Genomic DNA, 18,722 nt, shown 5'->3' with positions numbered 1-18,722 from the left:
AGTCCGCCCACATCTCTCTCCCCACCCTCGCTGACACACACACACATACACAAAGAGAGAGGGAGTCTTGGTAATTTGCTAACATCATTGTAGTGAAGAAGAATGCAATTAAAACTGCTCTTGATAATTAACCCGGATCCATCTCCAACCCCATCTCTGCTGATTATATAAACGGCCATTACCAGGGAGCTATGAATATTCATCAGTCCTGAGTGGTCTTAAGATGGAAGTCATTTTATCTTTTTGGGTGGGTGGAAATGGGGTATGTAACGGGGGATGAAGTGTGGGGGGGGGGTATTTGGCCATGACTGATTACCAGCCAGTTGGGGAGAATGTAATCCATGACTGCAACTTCAAAGTGATTGTGCTGTTCGTGAGCATTTTGTTGTTGTCCATTTGACGTTAACTTGCACATTTCTCTATCTACTTGTTTGTTGATTCTGTTTGAGGTCATAAGTGTTTGCTGAACCAACAGTTAAGTACTCAATTAAATTACAGTTAATTAGAGGCATTCATATTTGTTGTTGCAAAACAAAAGCATATACCTTTGCTCCAACAATGTCCATATAACTGCATTACCCCTCCCCTCCTTCCCTTTTTAACCTTTCATAATAAAAGCCCTAGAAAAATAAACTGCTTCACTTCCCAGAGAACATTTGTAGCAATACACAGGTAGCAGCAGGGCCGCCCCTCCCAACAGGCCGATCACACAGACTGCGTGGGGCCTCACCTCGCAGAGGGGGCCTCAGCTTGCAGAGGGGGCCTCAGCTTGCAGAGGGTGCTTCATTTTGTGGAGGGAGCCTCATCTGAAGCGCAAATGCGGCGCACCTACAGTGTAAGCGCGCCACAGTTTCGCCGCTGCGAGGCTCCACTAACACCGCAATTCCCACCCCCGTCGACTCTCGCGACACAGAGGGCCTCATCATATAACTTTGCGTGGGGCCACAAGTTGGCCAGGGGCGGCCCTGCATGGGTGGCCCTGCATGGGTAACAGCACAACCAAGGAAAGTTTACTTTAGAAACCATGCCTGGTAGAAGAGCATTACTGACCGAGGGTGTAAAGAAGGCGAAGAGGGAGAGTGATAAAAAACAATTTTCTAGTTAGCTAGTTCGGAAAATACCAACACCTGCCTAGTTAATAATACTACATGGTGTTCAACTCTGCCTCTATCTTAGCACTGAGATCAGGTTCCATTTCAACATTTTAACCCACTTTTTTTTATTTGGACAGTAACGTTAGTCGGGCTTCTAGCGTTAGCCAAGTTGCTAACAATATAGCAACAAGTAAATCGATCTTCTTTTTGATATGAACATCAGCAGAAATAAAAGTAATCCTTTGTTTGATAGTAACCTTGAGGAAAACAGAAAGTATTCAGTTGCTCTTAAACGTTATGTTTGAACAAAATAAACCAAAAAGGCAACAATACTTCTTGATTATCCTCAGTAAAATATTTAATGAAAAACGGCCTTCTGGGTAAATGATCTATGTTTGTTTGACGTATCTATCCACCTAATACTTTGATACTAGATACTTTAAACAAAAGCATTGATGAGAAAAATGAATTTCCCTTGAAACGTAACTGATCACACAGTTCAATTGTAGAGGAACATCATTTTCAGAAAACCCTGTTGACTATAGGACACTATTCAGAATGATTATGTTTACATAAAGTATATAACCTTTATCAAACAGGACTCCTGAAGAGAAATCTGTCAGGCTCAAAGTTTAGTTGAGGGAGCTGACAGAAATAGGTTCAGCACATTATAAATGTGGGGGAGATAATCAGCCTTGTGAATTGTGACCACATTGTGTCAATGCTGTGATCTTGCCATAAGACTTCAGCAGCAGCAAACAGAGAGGAGAAAGAGAGAAAGAGAGTGGGAGCAAGGGAGCAGGAGAAGGGAGAGTAGGAGAGGCGGAAAGAAACCTTTCATGATAAAAACTGCTCGCTCACAGTGCGATAAATTGGGAGATGACATAAGTCAAAGCACAACAAAAGGGGAGAACATTGGATGGGGACCCTTCACTGAGAAATTGATGAGATCGAGCCTGAAAGAATTGTCTCTGTGAGCCAACATTAGGGCTTAGCTTCCAAAACACTCCTGGATTAAGACGACATCCCACTGGAGGTGGAGTTGGCATGAGCCCATTAGTCCCTCATGATTTCTCTGACACTTTTCTTACTTTGAAGCCACAAGTCTTATACTCATAGCTCCTTTAATGTACAAAGAAAATACAATAACAAGCAGTCACCTCCGAAAATAGTTGCAACATTTCTGGATCAGGTAGGTTGTTGGAACAGAGAATTTGTCACAAGTCCTATCCTGTTTCCCTCAGCTCTACATTGGGAAAAAAAAAATGGAATATTGGAGCAACACATCACACAATTTCAGCGCTCCCCATCTGATAAAGTGATTTATTTGAGATCAGTAGCCTCTTGCAGCAGCTCAGAGCATGCGCTGAGACTCAAAGACTTTATGCAGTGTGCACATGCCCTTTCTTTTGATTTCCTTTTATCTATCAGAAATGATTTTTGTACACAGGAAATCAAATAGTGACATTTACTTTAACATTTCCTGTACCCTATCATCGTAATAGCTTGCTGAGCCACCTGCCTTTCAGCTTCTCACTAAAATAGGATGTAAGTGGCAATCATGACAATGTTGCAGAGAAATATCTTTCAGCTGACGGCAGCATTCAAGACTGTCTTGATTATTATGATTTTTTGTAATTTACTGAATGGAAGGCCCTTTGAAAAGGCAAACAGTTACATTGTTTAATACATTATGATAATAATCAAATGAATACATAATGCCTATTACTGTCAGTCTGAACAGCACACAACACTGCCTTCATAACAGTCATTTCCTACATTTGAAATGAACTGAACATACAGCAGGCCTACATGTAAGATGACTCACCTGTCAATGAAACAAAGCCTAACATATTGTTGGAATATCTGTCCCCATGAATTCAGACTGATTCACAGCTCAACAAACTTAGCACCATGGCTAAATAGGGTCTTGACCTGCTGTTGCAGACTTGAAATTGAGCCTAATCAATTGTCTCATGTGCAAACAGGTTAAATGCTCGCTGACCGATGGACAGAGTTTATTCGTTATGTGAACCACTGACCCACTTAAGGAATAAATCACTTACATTTTAACTGTGTCTCAACTACAGACCCATTAAAGTCTGTCTGATACAGTGAGTTACTGGACTCTAACAACTTTAGAAGCTGAAGACGCAAATCACACATATCTGCAGTGTTTCTTTTGCTAAGTTTAAAGCTACATTTCACAATGAAGGATGTCTTAGGTCTGAATTTAGATGTGGATTTAGCATTTAAGCTACTAACCCCGAGGCTAAAACTGAAGAGCTAAATGAACCGAACAAATTCTACATTCCCGACGTTCATTTGCGTTGCTGTTGTATGGAAATGCAGTTGCATAGATGACATTAATTGGAAGAAGATTTGTGAGTTAAGTAGGATTATTGTTACAATGCTAATCATATAACCAAAATGTTTAAATTCCGCACATAGCAACTTAACTGTCTCTCACAGGTGCACTGAATCCACGTATGCATTGACCAAAGGTAAAGAATTGTATTTGAATTCTAGTCAAGATCTCCGCTTAAAGATATCAAATATGTCATTCTCCATGACATGGCAATGATGCGTGAAATTATAAAAGTCTCCGTGAATATTTCTTCTTGATGTAATGGTGCTGCCATTAAAAAAACAGATTTGAGTCCGTGTACGCATTATACACAGTATTTTAAAAGAGTAATTGAACAAGCTGATTTACAAATGTGGTTCACATGTATATTTATAAATCAGCTTGTTCAAATCAGTCTTCAATGTATAACAATATCACATGATGTTATTTCATGTGATATTGATGATATTGTTATACATTGAAGAGCCCAAATACTCAAAGCACATTATGTTGCTGTGTTTACCAATTGTAACTAAAAAGATGAAGAATCCTGGGGTTTCAAACATTATAATGTTTTTTAACTTGATCAAATGTCCTGGTGCGATGGAAATTTGCTGTGATTCATGCTGTAATCTGCCTGTTGTGTCCTTTTTTGATAAGGACATAAGCTGTAATAAAAAGTGAAGGGAACATTTGTGAGAAAATGCAAATGAGCTGATTTCAAAATCAAAGTAAAGGTATCACAATATTGTATGTATGTGTGTGTGTGGGTGTGTGTTTGTGTTTGTTTGCGTTTGTGTGAGTTTGCGCTTTAGTGTGTGTGTGTGTGTGTGTGTGTGTGTGTGTGTGTGTGTGTGTGTGTGTGTGTGTGTGTGTGTGTGTGTGTGTGTGTGTGTGTGTGTGTGTGGGTGTGGGTGTGGGTGTGTGTGTGGGTGTGTGTTTGTGTTTGTTTGCATTTGTGTGAGTTTGCGCTTTAGTGTGTGTGTGTGTGTGTGTGTGTGTGTGTGTGTGTGTTTGTGTTTGTTTGTGTGAGTTTGCGCTTTAGTGTGTGTGTGTGTGTGTGTGTGTGTGTGTGTGTGTATGTGTGTGTGTGGGTGTGTGTTTGTGTTTGTTTGCATTTGTGTGAGTTTGCGCTTTAGTGTGTGTGTGTGTGTGTGTGTGTGTGTGTGTGTGTGTGTGTGTGTGTGTGTGTGTGTGTGTGTGTGTGTGTGTGTGTGTGTGTGGGTGTGTGTTTGTGTTTGTGTTTGTTTGCATTTGTGTGAGTTTGCGCTTTAGTGTGTGTGTGTGTGTGTGTGTGTGTGTGTGTGTGTGTGTGTGTGTGTGTGTGTGTGTGTGGTGTGGGTGTGTGTTTGTGTTTGTTTGCATTTGTGTGAGTTTGCGCTTTAGTGTGTGTGTGTGTGTGTGTGTGTGTGTGTGTGTGTGTGTGTGTGTGTGTGTGTGTGTGTGTGGGTGTGGGTGTGTGTGTGTGTGTGTGTGTGTGTGTGTGGGTGTGTGTTTGTGTTTGTGTTTGTTTGCATTTGTGTGAGTTTGCGCTTTAGTGTGTGTGTGTGTGTGTGTGTGTGTGTGTGTGTGTGTGTGTGTGTGTGTGTGTGTGTGGGTGTGGGTGTGTGTTTGTGTTTGTGTTTGTTTGCATTTGTGTGAGTTTGCGCTTTAGTGTGTGTGTGTGTGTGTGTGTGTGTGTGTGTGGGTGTGGGTGTGGGTGTGTGTTTGTGTTTGTGTTTGTTTGCATTTGTGTGAGTTTGCGCTTTAGTGTGTGTGTGTGTGTGTGTGTGTGTGTGTGTGTGTGTGTGTGTGTGTGTGTGTGTGTGTGTGTGTGTGTGTGTGTGTGTGTGTGTGTGTGTGTGTGTGTGTGTGTGTGTGTGTGTGTGTGTGTGTGTGTGTGTGTGTGTGCGTGATGTTTTTCATTGATGTGCATGTACTTGCTGTGTGTGCACATGCTTGTGTGTACAAGCAAGGAGCATAAACTCCCACGTTTTATGTTTGCTCATAAATGTCAAAGGGTCTTGAAATGATGTGTTGACTTGTGATGACACTCTTGGGTCTCATACACACACTATAATCTTTAAACCACTCTGAGAGCCCCGTCGTTGCCTTGAAACCATAGTTTTCGCTCAATCGCCCAAAATATCGGAGGATCTGGTGATGGAAACATTTTGAAAACCAACGAAACATTTGATTCACAGCTGTGTGCAGAGGGAAGCTGTAAGGAGGTCATTGTGTCCACCACGCCGTGTAGCCTCACACACATTGCATGAACAGAACACCATCTGGAGTTTGACTTCTTTCTTTTTTTTACTGAAGTGCAACTTTGAAATCACTCTAATTATGATTATTGTTAAACATGCTTATTTTCTACTCACACACCAAATCAAAATTCAGACTCAAACATTTCACACTAACTTTAGTTTCATGCCTTGATTTCATCATTTACAAATGGAACTCCTTACAAACACCTGAAAAACTAACTAGAGTATCTGCACATGTGATGATTTAAATGAACACTTTTCTGAAATACACTGCAGATCTTGCTTTGGTGACAGTAGAATAAGTGGCCTGTGTGATAAAGCACTGATCAAAGGAGGGATTGTAACGTATACTTTATACAATGTTATGTAGAAAGGCTTGAATCAGCATAAAACACCAGGCCCCATTAATGTGTTGGCTGATTTATGATCCATCAGACAGTTAATTAATTTGATGAGACACAGCAGAGTGTCACTATCAAGGAGGGTCATTTGAAACAGAGGACTACATTTTTTTTTCCAAGGATAAAATTGTCAAGCGGTTCTGTGTAGAAATGTACTTCATTTTGGTCAAACATAAGTGAGAAACTACGGGGTGGACATCTTTAAAAAAAAAAAAAAACACACAATTAGACGGACGGAATAGTCTGTCAAATGTTCTTCTTTTCATTCTCTCACAACACTTTCATCAAATTAATCAGCAGTAGTGGACGGTCGTATTAAACAGCATCACTAACATTTCAGGGATGACTGACAGTTTGAAAGAGGTGGATTAATTTTGTCAACAAAATATGACGGGGGTCTTGAAGCCATTGGAAGAGGAAATGAGGATGTCGGAGTCAATTTTTCTGCCAAATTGAGTGGCCATCATCTCAATTTTCAATCTTTTTTCTTCGTGTGCATCTGTAATTCTTTTCTTTTGGCTAATGAGATAGGAGAAAACAATTGAGGATTGGGCTTTTCTTCTTTACTCAATACATACATGAGCAATGAATGGAAAAAATGCCGAAAAACGACCTGCCTTCCCACAGTCGGTTGCTCTACATACACCTCCATCCCTCACTCCCCTCCCTCTCTCTGTGTGATTTATCTATCAGTCAGTGGTAGGATTGACTCTATGCTGTACAGCAGGCCATTAAAGCCTGGGGGAGATTCACCTTGCCAGGCAGCTGGCTCAAATGAAAAGCTAAAAGAGCACATTAACTCATCAATATGAGGGCATGAAGATGAAAACAGTTGTCAAAGGCCTGCCAGAAATAACTGATCGCATAATGCCGCTCTATTGTATGTAAGTGAGGTCACTGGAGTCAAACAGCAGCTAAAGACACAAGGAAGTAGGAACACGAGTCCTGGCGTTCTTTGATAGGCAACTACACTGAAAGTTCTCTGTACAAATGTGAGTGTGTCATCTTCAAAACAAGCCATTAATATGTCATGCAGCAGGCTGAGATGAAAGTGTGGCTTTTACTTTAGTGTTATCAATGGTTTTAAAAGCTATTTGACAGCACTCCCATTAACATTTCAAGCTGCTTTAATTGGTGGTTAAAATAAAAGTTATTTTCTCATGTGTCTTTCTACATGTTTAAAATTACATATTGTATTGTTATCATTATTTGAAGTATAATGTTGTTAACAAAAGCCAAGAGGAATTATGTTTGTGAATAACCTTTTTTCCCATGAATAAGACAAAACAATAATGGAAAGTCACAAGCATCATTCTATTTATGTAATTGAGTTGTGATTTTCATAACTTTTTTCAGATCATACAAATAAGGTGGCAGACAAAAAGATGTGCTATGTAAAGTGTTGTAACTTACTTAATGCATCTGGGCACACAAAGTTGCAGCATATAGACACCTGGGTGAAAATAGCATTGTTGGGTATAGACACCTGGGTGAAAATATAATTTGCCAATAAATAATCTTTAAGCGGCATTAAAGCCTGCCTGTGCAATTGTTACAGCTGGGGAGATTCTTGCAGTTTTCTTTGAAAATCCCTGATGTTTTTCAATTACTTGTTTACAAAAAGGACGAAGAACATTCCTTTTTATTTTTTATTTCACACTTGCATCAAATATTGTCAACCATGAGACCTTTTTCTGGTGTATAATAATACCTGTTGATGATTGAGTAATGTGTTAAAATGGCATACTGTGTCTTTAACTGAGCATTACACATCTGCCATCATATTTTCATTCACCCACATCTGCTTTTGAGTTAAGAACTCTTTCCCATGTTATTCTTAAATTCAAACAGTTACCGTACAAAGTGTCATTACTTTTTAAAAGACTATAGCTGATTGTGTGACTAGGCAATTTAAAGTAGAATAATGGCTTTTTCTGAAAGTTAATTTGGGGTTTCTTCCCATTCCGCAGCAAGTCTCTTATTGCCATTGGTGTCACTAAACCATAACTGTGACGTTATCAACATGCTTTATCATTTTAAAATACAGTTTTACACATCTTTAAATCTCTCTTTTTCTAAATCACATTCTACCTTCTCTTTCACTTTCTCTGTCTTTCTCGCTCTCAAACATACTGTATAGTTCAAAGAAAATTGTGTTTGAATAAAAACCTAAAAATAGTGTCTTGGCTTGACTAGAATGACTTGAAAGTTCAGTATTACTAGATTACAAAACAATACTGTAAGTTAAAAGTAAAATGCCTAGACTTTTACTAAATCTACACAAAAGGATAAGTTTGACCCAATGTGATAAAAACCAACAAAAAGGACATGTTGGACAGGACAAAGACTTAATACAAAAAGAAACATGCAGCATGGATAGTACAAAGTAAAATCCCTAAAAACTATTTCCAACATTGTTTTCTGTTTGTGTCTAGCAAGGCCTTGTGCACACACAAAGACATTTTCTGAATGGTACTCGATATGCAGCATGAAACACTGTGTGCAGAACACATTAGCGTTGGGTATCCTAGAGCGGGTGCATCACTCAATACCAGTCACAAACCATTTACCACATGGTGGGGGAAGCTGCTTCTACTGCAGAGTCCCTCACGCCGTCTCAAGTATCATTGCATGCCTCGACACAAGCCACTGGAGAGGCCAGTGCACGTCTTCACGCATCATTTCTGTTTATTTCGCTCTTCTGCGTTTTTCCTCTTGTTATCAGTTGTGCTGAAAGCTATTCCAGCATCAATCAATTTAGTTAATTGGGCTTCAATTGGAAAGCTCATATCTGTAACACGTGGAAATTTAATTTTATACCGGAATACATTAAGTTATGTCAGTTTTAGTTGCAATTACATGTGCATCACTAGGCAACAACCTCTGCAAACCTGGAAAAACACCCACAATCCTTTTTAGCATGTCAGCACTTTGGTTTATTTTCTCTCCTGTGCCTTTTTCCCCCGACTAGATAAACATCGAACAAATAACTGAAGAGTTATTTTTCACACCATAGAACAAATGGATGTTTACGTTTCAATGTTTCACAATGGGATCTTGTTTCAGCACTTTTAATGTATTTCATATTTAATTAACACTGATGGACAGGTAACAGTCATATATTCGAAAATCACAAGTAAACATATAAACATATTGGCACTAAAGTGTTCTACGACAATAAAATACCCATATACATTTCTGAATCTATTACATTATTGAATCTTCATTATTGATGCATAATTAATGTGTACACCACTTTACAGCTACTGTAGTTATAATAGAGGAGCTTATTTTATGAAATACTGCCGCGCGGCTTGTGAATTTCACCAAGGGAACAGTAGAGTTGTACACTACGCTAAAATAAAACACGAAATAGAAAAAGTACAATATTTTCCTTTAAATTGTATTGAAGTAGAAATATAAAGTAGCACAAAGTGCAAATACTCTATTTAAGAACATCTCACTCAAAATGTAACGTAAGTACATTACCTGAGTAATGCATTATTTACTATTAACAAATAACGCAAAATATTTCTTCCTCTTACTTATACTAAAGAAAAAAGAATTATGACTTAATTATGATTAATTTACTTCATGATGTTGAAGTTTTTCTAGCTTATCACGCATACTCAAATCTAAAGAGATTGACCTCTGCTGAATACGTTAAGATTTCCTTTTTTCCCCTTCATCTGAACAAATTCCAAATGAATTCTATCACGTATGACTAAGGCTTATCCCCCTATTCTGCACACAATTTTGTCAGAAATGAAGTGGAAAGGGGAGAGAAATGTATTCTCATTGTAAATCACTCTCACTCTTCTATCTGAATGTCTGATGGATTGTGTAACCTCAGTAATAATCCTGTTAAACAATTCCTAAGAACCTGGGGACAAAGGACACTTCAGATAAGGGCTGTTTTAGGTATCTCTTCCTTCTGAAAGTCCTCTACAGGACTATGGTGCTACAGGGAACCATAATCAGTTGATAAATAAATAAGAAGCCTTGACATTTTGCCAGCACCCATGCTCAAAAGGACAGAGGAAGAAGAGGGGTGAGAAGGAAGGATAAGAAGGGGCAGAAGGAGGCCTGCAGCTAGGATTCATCTTGTCAAACCTAAGATTTTGAACTGGGTCCTGAATTATGTCAACACCATTCTTTCACAGTCTCACGCCATTTCCATCTGGGGCCCGTTTTAGGGAGGACGAAAGCTTGGGGTTGGGTGAGGGTGACAGGAGACCCACTATCTTAGGACTCTGACATTGACATTGGCTCGATCTGAGCCAGGAATATGAAGCAGCAGAAAAAAAACGTTTTACAGGCCTGGCATTTTGCCTGTTTAAACTGCGTCAGACAGGGCAGACCGATAAATAACACCTGATAAAAGATGGTAAAAGGCTTGTGGACCAGGTGCTGGGGGGCAGATTAACACATACATGTATTTGTGAGGGATGTTACATAACCACAGGCGATGTTATCAATTTGACACCTTCTACTGGTCAGAGGGAAATCTTCCTTTGAATTTATAAATGACGGATAAGATACTTTTTTAAATGTGTTTGTATGACTGGCTTGAATTGGTAGATATCTGTATCTTAAGGTAGGTTTTGAGTGAATGTAATGTGTGTTTTAGTTTGAGCTTAGGTCACTGTGATGAAATGTGATGAAATGCTTTACCCTGGAGAATATGATGCAAGGATTATGAATAGAAGCTTTGTATCAATAAATAATGTACGATGGCTTAAAGTCGCAAAAACCTTCTCTGAATAAACTGCTTGGGCGTCCTGGAGGACTATAGCGGTTAGGTTAGAGGTTACCTACCTACCGTGCCGTATACATAAATATGTATTTTCAGTAATATTTAGATAAGAACGTCAAGGAGTAAGTTCTCCTTTTTTTTTTACAGCAAGCAACTGGCCATTTGTTGTTTACAGTGAGCTTGTACTTGGACAGATGAGTAAACAATGTAATCTTGCAAGTGTTGAAGGATAAATCTGGGGTTATCCTATATTTATTTAAAATTCCCATAAACAGACCAAAATCCACAGTGCATTTCGTTTTCGTTAAAAAAAGTTCCCAAATTACTGACACATTTCTTTAGTCCACCAATGCCCCATTTTTCTCTTATTTGTTATATATTCTAGTTCCTTAGAGGAAATTATGTATTTGTATTAATAATTTTGTCAGGCTTACTTTTATCAGAACTTTACCACTGAAAGCCTCCAATTAAAAAGGGGGCCATTTTGTGCAAAAACATGCACTTGCACACACAGACATACAAGCGCACCTAAATACACACAAATATTGTGGATACATTTTAGGGGCAAAACAGATAAAACAACTGAATTTAAAAGCTTAAACAAATATATCGTGCACTCGACTCTGGGTGCCTGTTAAAGGAGGGAAGAGAGGAGCCTGGCGAGGTCTGATAAGGCTCTGTAACAGTAATAATAACGTTTTCATAAAGCTCATTAATTGAGAGTCTAGAGGTAATTGCTACGTTTCCTGCAGGCTGACTATGTTGTTAATGCTGACGACTGTCTAACTGACAAACAACAAGTTGTGGAATATGGATTTTCCTCCCTCTCAGCGTGTGTTAATAACCTACCATCTGAGCATTGCCAAGGGAAACTGTCAAGATGGCATCAGTGATAAAATGTTAACATGTGACAAAACGCACCTGCCTGCGAGAAGAACAATTCAATTTGAAATTGAATTTGTAGGACTATCACGAAAACCCTTTTTCTTAATCCTCACCTGGGGGAAAGTAATATTGATTAAGAAGAAAAGAACAGAAGGGATGTTTTTTTCTTGACTTGGTTTCTCTTGGTGAGCTGCCACACAGTCAAAGTGATGAGACTGACACCAGCTAAACAAAGGAAATAGGCCTGGACAGTAATTCCCTTAGTTCATGAATCTTCCTTATAGGATGACAGTGGCCATGTGGTTCACAGCATGTGATAAAATCAGGTTCTACGAATCATGGCTGCTCTCCATGATTTAAGTGAGAATCAAGTGTAAACTATAAATCTGCACTCTAGTGGTTTTATTGTTGACTTATTCAGGAGCCTCTTGGGAAAATGAAGATTTTGAAAGGTGTAACAAGATTAGATTTGACGTGTGCTCAATAATCACAATTTGCGACAATTATTTCACATTATTACGATTCTTTATTAAAAAAGGACCACGTGCAACAAAACACATGTGATTTATTCCATTTATTTCCATCTGCAGTTACAACACCATTACATAGTCTGCACCACACTTATTATACAGAAAAAACATAGCAGTCCTCCACATATAAATACCACAACAAGCATAAACACTGATGCAGTTGCAACTATAACATTGTAAAGTATTTGAATTAAAAAAACCTCAATCACAGTCAAAATAATGCCAACAAGACTGGTTACCCGAAATATGTATCATATCTTGATTGGGTAAAAAGTGAAAGTCTGTGCTTAGTGTGATATTGATACTGCCATCTTTCTTTGCAGTCACTTAGTTGCTCCATGGGATAGTACAGGTGTCATATCAATGTAAGCATTCTTTACAGACACAGTTTGAGAGGCGGCTGGGCTATGAATCAAATGTCCCATGGAGTAAACATGTGCCGTGAAGCTGGCAGCCTTACAGACAACCTTTAAACTGCCTCTCTCTGACAAAGGAACAACACTAGGTTTATTTACTGCAGCTTATTAGGTCATTTGAGAAATGCTACTAAATCAAAAATACGTCATGGTCAAGCAGAAAAAGCTGAGAAACCTTGACTTCTGACCAAAGTTCAGAGTCACATTCTAAATGTTTAAAACAATAGATCAGAATGCAGGTGTTTAATATTCATCTGTTTGCATATGATAACCATATGAGCTTCTGCTCATTATCTTTACCTCCACTCCTCCATAACTCTTCTCTGGCTCCATCATGACAAACACTCTCCTAATTAGGTCATCATCAGGGTCATCATTGCCATCCCAAACACAGTTCGCTTCATCTCTATCATCCTACAAGCACCGGCTGTCACCAGAAGATGCGACTGGCGTCAGGCGATGGAGGCGGCGCTGGTGCGTTCATGATGTCTGATGTGCCTTGATGAGTGATGCCGTCTGACGGCTGATGTTGGGTGAAGCGTACAGTAATGGGGAGACAGAGGTCAGAGAAACCATTACCACAGTGGGGGAAGAGGGGAAGGGGAAGTGAAAGTGGGAAGTACGCCGTTGTCTTCTCCAACTGTAGGGCGGAGCCGCTGTCCTTCTGTAATGACTGAACGTCTGCGCGCTGGCTTTGCATTCATTATGGCGGGAGACCGTCTCGGCGCATAAATACATGTCAGGGGTGGCATGGCATAAAATGTTGTGCTGTTTTTTTGGAGGCAAAGGGGACTTTGTTGTTTTATGTAGTGATTTTCGCCCTGTTTGTCTATTTGTCCTTCTTCCCCTTTGGGTTTTCTGTGTTAGCCAAGGTGAAGTGCGTCGAATCTGCCAGGAAACAAGAAACGCGTCTGAAATATTCAGAAGCGGGTGAAGGCATTAAGCTCAACACAAACACATAAATATGTAAGATGATACACAAACACTGCAATCCTTGCCACTGCTCTGATGAAGATCTGCTTAAATAAAGCTCCAAATGTGAATTCATTTTCTCAACTGAGACATAAATCGACCCCAATCCTGTCGTGCAAATAACTCTAGCATGGGAATAATAATAGCTCCTTAGATGAGGTGGCATGTAATTACTGTGCCTGACCTCTCCTAGCAGTTACTATACCCACAACATGCATGAAACCATTTACTGCGTTCCATCTATCAACACGTGTCACTTTGTTGTCCTCATGACAAGGTTACCATAACATTACACCGAAGCTCCTCCGCTAAGACGCCACGTATTGTTGCAAGGTTATAACTCAATGACAGTTGACGCCAATGGATCCCTCTTATTATGATGAGTTGGAACACCTTGATATCCACTGCAACATTAGCGCACCATCTGGAAGGGTAATGTGACGTCCTCTGGAGTGGAGGTTTGGGCCCTTGCTGCGCACAGCCTTATTGACTAATATTTCTTTGTGAAAAATAAAGAACAGAGGCATAGAGATGTGAAGGACGTAGCAGAGTGAAGGAGGGAGGAAAGGGGAGATAGGAGACCCTTCGATCTGAAATGGGAGGACAAGGAGGCAGCGGGTGGATTCATCACACAGCCGGGATGTCGTGTTCCGACACTAATTTTGGGCCCAAAGCTGTGGGTAATGAACATGTCCTGTGACAAATGGGGGAATCGTAACAGTTGAAGCGTTGTTGGGGACACATTTGCATGCCAGCAGACTGCCGTGACACCACCTGGTGTCTGGAGACGTTGGAACGTGCGAGGGGAGAGAGCATGTCCCAAGAAGCGTGAATCACCGCCGTCCTCGCCGAACAAAGCTCGCCAGTCGGAGGTTTGTGGTTTCACATGCAAACTACAAACCGTACTGATGACAAAAGCGCTTGTGATTTATGAATCAGTTACACTTAGTGCTTAAAAGTAAACTGAAATAATTAGGAGGCATTCAGACTAAATCAGACCTGGTTGTCACTTTCATCACCGCGGTTTTGTCACAAGCACTTTCTCTAACTCACAAAATGACAAATCCTGTCCTACCCACTTCAAATTAGCTTCATTTTTCTTTATCCTTGCTGACAGTGTGATTTGTCAAAGACCTATTCTTATTTAGCTGATTTTGTACAAATGCTCAGACGCAACAATTTGTCCCGAGACTTTTGAATAGGGGAATGATTGAGTCTAGCAGAGAAGCTACAGTAAGACATACCAAGGCCACTTCAACTTTCTGCATCTCTACAAGTCAGTTGTCATGTTTAAGTCAGCAGAAGTTTGCCATGCTCCATTTGAGCGCTATTTAGGATAATCACCAAGAATAAAATACAAAATTATTGTTCATAAGAGAAATAAGTCAAACTGTGAAACATCATGCGCCAAGAAGGTTTATATTTGTTGAGCAGATGAGATGTGATTCATCAGGTGCTGGCAGTGGTCACATCATTAACTTTATGCCACAACTGGGACATGGGCCATAGTCCAACTAGGGTACACAGTGCAGCTCCGCAGGCCAGCTGCCCAGATTGTATCAACAACAAATAGGCTCTAAAAGTATGCAGGCTTTGACAGGTTGTCAGGGTAAGAAGTGGACTGGAAGACCTGATGTACCGTCAAAATAGATTCATCTTCATGGGATTAAAGCGAACCTTTTTCTTTTTTTAGGCGTAGATTCACCCATGCATTTTTTTCCTTCCTGTTACACTCAACTTTGGTGAACTTTGACCCTCACATTTCAAACCGTCCTGACAGTGCTGACCTTTGAGACCTCTGGAAGTCCAGAACAGGGGAAGCCATCATCGTTTCTAACTGTGTTGCACTTTCCGCGTTAACTAAAGCCTCCAGTAAACTGCTCAAAAAAGAGAGATGGTTTGCAGACAGTTTTGAGACAGGGGTCGATGGTACAGATACATCCTTTGAATAAAAATGGGTGCTGTGACTCAGGAGATAGAAGTCAGCCCAGCACCCTGCTTTGTACCTCGCTCAGTGTGAATGAAAGCCAAATTGTTCAAATGTGCTAAAATAAACTTTTCTTTGGCCTCTTTCTCTCGAATTGTAATTAAAACCATGGAGAGCTTTTGTTAATAACTTGGGCTGGCATGTTACGGGGAAATATTGTAATAAATACCAACATGAAATTTCCCCAGTTGATAACTTACATTAAGGCAATTACTTTTTGTATTACAAGTTTACTGAAATGTTATGTTTAATATGGAAATTAGGCATTTACTAATTAAATATGTGCTAATTTGTAGACATTTCCAGAACACAGATCTGAACATGAAATGAGGCCAAGATCAAAAGTCTTGTTTTATTTTGTTGACATCCATGATAATGAGTAGTATGAAAGAAGACATGTTATAGAAGCAAAATATCCCTCGATCTCAAAATCAACCAGTGCCCGGAACATATGTGTGTTTGCCTAGGATTTGTTGCCTTCTGCTAAAAGGAAAGACAGCTTTAAAGATTCCTCAATACACAAATGATTATTCTTCAAATCAAAAAAGAGTTCAAAGCTAATTGAAAGCTCACATTGACATGCTGCATGGTAAATCTGTCCACACTAAAGATGCCACAAACCAAAAAATGAAGAAAGTGGTTTTTAGTCATACTCTTCCAGTACAGTAAAACTAATTTTTTTGACAGGATAATACATTTTCCGGATGATTGAAAAAGACTGAATTCAGATGTTTCTCCTCTTTATCCCTGGCATTGTGATTACATGGCTGCTCGTGGTCAAATGTTGAGACTGCCTCCATACACGGCAGCGTCATTTCATCCTTTTGAGACCAATGGCATGCTTGATCCAGGCCCTTTTCATTTGCTCCTGCAGATCCCCTTTTCTCACCCATTCAACCTTGATGGCTCCTTTCACACCACTGTCTGCACCTCCCCTGGCAGCACAATGAACCCGGCCTGCCGCCCTGTCTCCCAGACAGACTTTTATCTGGTGAGAAGCCCACAGCTCGTGGAAAGCCTTTTGTTACCTATCTCTGAGGTGGCTGAATGGCTCTGTCCTTTGATTTGTACCTTGCCATTTTTCCCTCACACCAGATATTTCTCTCACACACTTTTCAGATGTGACAAAAGTAATCATCTGTCTTGGCTAATGGATACCGCACCCCTTTTTAGACAAGTCTTCAGATCTTTTGATGGGAATCTTTATAAATGTATTTCATTCTTGCAATAATTACAAATAAAAACAGTGAAAATGATCACCATCACATTTTGTTAGACAGAGAATGTAGATTGTTATTAGAAAGTTGGGTATGGTAAACGAACTGTTTTAAAGTTGGGTTTCTGGTTTAAATCAATTCAAGCTCACAATTTGAACAACAAATGTCTGATCTGCTTCTAGTCAGGGAAATAAAAACACTCCAGGCACCAGCAGGTTTACTTGAGGTAAAATGTTATATTTGAGGAATAGCAGCGCCCTGTCTTGCAGTACACCTCTGCAACCTTCATCTCTTATAAAAGCCTCCCTTTTCTCACTCTACTGTTAACAGAAAGCCGACAACAATCTTCTCCCAGCAGAGTGAGTGGCGGTGTCGGACAGGAATCAGCCTTTGTATAGATTGTAATTGTTTCTCCCTGCTCATGCGTCTCTCTTCACATCCATCTCTCTTTTTTCCCCTGTTTCGGGCAGGTTTCAACCGTACAAGGTCATTGCTCTTAGGCAGCGGCAGCTCGGCTTTATTGTTCCAGCGGGTCAGCGGGTCCGACACACATCACAGCTATTATTCCTCAGGAACAAATGGCCATCCCACGCTCTGATCTATGGCCTTCGTTCTCAGACACTTCCATAATACCCTTGACAGGATTTCTTTTTTGTCCTGTTCCTGTTTTTGGTGATGATCCATCTCTTTTTACCACCTCTTCCTCTTAAAGTGCCAAATCATTGGTGTGGAGTGATTTATAATCGTAGATTTGATAGAGTAGGTGATGTTTGACATATTTGTGTGTTATAAATGGAGGCGGTAGGAATATAAATTGAAACTATGGTCCAGTTGAATACCTTTTGTTTTCTGTCTTTTAGATGTTGACAGAGTACATACTGTTAATGCATAACACATATTTTTTCTTAAAAACTGGATGCAAAGAAGTCTCCCCTTTGAGATACCTGCATTTGGAGCAACATTTGTGTTGATAAATGAATCCAGAAAAGTTCAGGTTGACATTCAGAATTAGTTAATCTTCCCGTTATTTGAGAAAACTACATTTCATGCTTTTGAAGGCATATTTAACCTCTGGCCAGGATTTCAGCCACATTTACCTGCAACAGCAACATCGGCTTGTCTCTGATTAATGAGTTTCACGCTGCATTTTGAGCCGGTCTCGTCCAACAGTAGGATCATTTGGGCGACCCCCTCTGCCCCTGTTTTGCATACGAATAAGAGGCTTATCATTTGTGGCATTGCAGGCTTGAAATGGGCAGAGGCGGGTGTGTGAGCAGGGGCAGCATGGCACCGGGTTGTGATTTATTTGTATTTTATTTTGCATCCTTGACGTTGATGCCAAGGTTGGAGCCCTGTTTTAAAACACTTGGGGTGTCCGGGAACAAGCTTGGAGTCCATTGCAAAACAAATTCAAAACATACCTGCATGAATAATGGATGGCAGTTGGGGGTCTCGCAACACTAGTGTGCGCGAGGTTTAATTACGCAGAACTAGTCAGCCTCAGTGATGGATGCACTGACAGGTGGGCTTAGTGACTTAGGCTGGAGGAAGAAACATACACACACACACACACACACACACGCACACGCACACGCACACGCACACGCACACACACATGCACATACTTCAGTTTTATATAGGAAGCTATAACATCAGTCAACAATGACAATAAATTAAGTAATCCTATAAAGCCATGCCACACAAGTGTATATGTAAATGTACTGATACATTTTGCATATATCTCTGAAGGCTATGCTTGAATTGATGCATGTTTACATTTCAGCAAAAACACTATACCATTCTTTAAAAAAAAAAAAAAGAATAAACATAGAACAGACTTTAGAATAAGTAACAGTGGAATTAAGTATTTA

At 39.9% G+C, this 18,722-nt stretch overlaps 1 protein-coding gene across 2 annotated transcripts in view; it reads left to right on the top strand.

The window, feature by feature from the left end:
- The window catches only part of LOC307041615 (protein FAM200C-like), a 78,563-nt gene that overhangs the window by 24,162 nt on the left and 35,679 nt on the right, over window positions 1-18,722 (top strand). The window contains exon 2 of one of the 2 annotated variants that reach the window (XR_013808821.1): window positions 16,509-16,697. The exons of the other annotated variant lie outside the window; for it this stretch is intronic. The gene's annotated coding sequence lies outside the window, so the exon portion shown is untranslated. Of the gene's footprint in view, window positions 1-16,508; window positions 16,698-18,722 lie in introns of those variants that run through there. 2 annotated transcript variants of the gene reach the window in all.

Source organism: Notothenia rossii (assembly GCF_949606895.1).
Source record: "Notothenia rossii genome assembly, chromosome: 5".
Taxonomy (NCBI): domain Eukaryota; kingdom Metazoa; phylum Chordata; class Actinopteri; order Perciformes; family Nototheniidae; genus Notothenia; species Notothenia rossii.
The sequence above is the reverse complement of the archived record's forward strand: the minus strand, read 5'-3'. Positions and strand labels throughout refer to the sequence as shown.